The following is a 1635-nucleotide window of genomic DNA, read 5'->3' as shown; positions in this document are numbered from 1 at the left end:
AAAAAAAAAATGAGATCATGGAAGCATCTGGCACACCTTCTGCCTCCTCAACTTCATGAAAAGAGGTACGAAGATATCACGTATCAGCCTAATTACTGAGCGTCATCATTATCACGCCCAGTGCTTAGTGAGAGGTTGCTGTGTACCAGACACTGTGCTAAAGAGCTCCACATACATTATCTCTTGTAATCCTCACAGCAATCTGATGAGGTAATTATTACCCCTGTTGGATTGATGACATGAAACAGATTGTCCAAAGCATATATCTAAGAAAAGGCTGATCCCAGATTCAGAGCTTCACTACTTCCCTATTCATGGAGTCATAGAGCTGAAAGGAACTTTAAAAATTGCCTGGACCACAGGCTTTCAATTTCCATGTCTTGCAGCTTAAGACCTTCATTGCAAGAAATGTTTTATTAATAAATTAAAATGCTGAGGTTTGTGAAACACTTAGTTTTGGTTATAAATTAGACTGGATTCAGGCCATTCTTATAACTATATCCTTAGGATTCTCAATTATTTTGCTCTTTGATATGCTTTCTTTCAAATCCAGACCTGGATTCGATGGACAGGCTGCCCCGTCTAAATGCATTCCATTTATCTTGTTCACCTGGTGGGAACAGGGTGATAGCCATCGACTCCCTAAACATAGGCCGACACCTGTGAAAATCTGCAGAAAAGGAATGAGGGAGTTCACTTGGGGAAGCCCTGACTTTGCACTAAGTGCAACTGAAAATATCACAAATTCCATTGAACTCATTACTTTGACAAAGTTTGATTTAGTAAGTTTTTTTCTAAGTATAGGTGAGAAATTCAGCCCCAGAGCCCAAATGATACAGAGATTGAACAGGGTCCAGCTAGCATTCTTTCAGTGGGCCAATGCCACACACTTACGTGGAATATTAGCACCGTGAAAGGTAAAAGGTACTGCTTAGAAGTAAAAAGTGACCATCTCCAACAGGCATTTCTCAATAATGAGAGGGCTTTCTGAATATGATTGTTTTCCACTTAAGAAAGGGAAAAGTGGGATCTCAATGAAGGTATAGGTGGGTCTCTGGTACATGGGAGGGTACAATTATATGCATGCATTTCACTAACTTACATGTTCCAGTTCTTTGAGAACTGATGAAAATAGAGTCCACAGCACACTCAAGAGTAATAACTAAGTATGTAACAATGAGGCAAAACTCTGAAGAGATAATAAGATTTTAACATGCATGTCAGCCTACTAAAAGGCCAATGGTATCCCAAATTCCTTTCGCCAAGCCTGTACTAACACATAGGGTTTGTCTACACAGGCCAAGCAGAGTGAAAAGTTGAACAATTATCCAGATAACTTGATTCTGGGAGAGTTTGCTTGGATCAATCAAACCAGCACTTCTCTTCCTGTCCTCGCCATGCCCCCGCCCGCCTCCAGATTCCCAGTTTCCTCCAGCATATTTTTGTATCCGCATTATCTATATAGAATGATATCGACCTTCAGTTCACTTTGACCGTGTAGACATAGGCCTTGGCTACATATATGCACATAAAGTACACATAGGTGTTCCAAGAGTGTTGGATGCATGAAGTGCCCTGATCCACAGTCTGTCTTCCTCTGCCATGCGGCTCCTCCAGCCAGAGGCAACGTAAACC

Source organism: Galeopterus variegatus, unplaced genomic scaffold (genome assembly GCF_000696425.1).
Source record: "Galeopterus variegatus unplaced genomic scaffold, G_variegatus-3.0.2 Scaffold7909, whole genome shotgun sequence".
Lineage (NCBI taxonomy): Eukaryota > Metazoa > Chordata > Mammalia > Dermoptera > Cynocephalidae > Galeopterus > Galeopterus variegatus.
Note: the sequence above shows the minus strand (reverse complement) of the source record.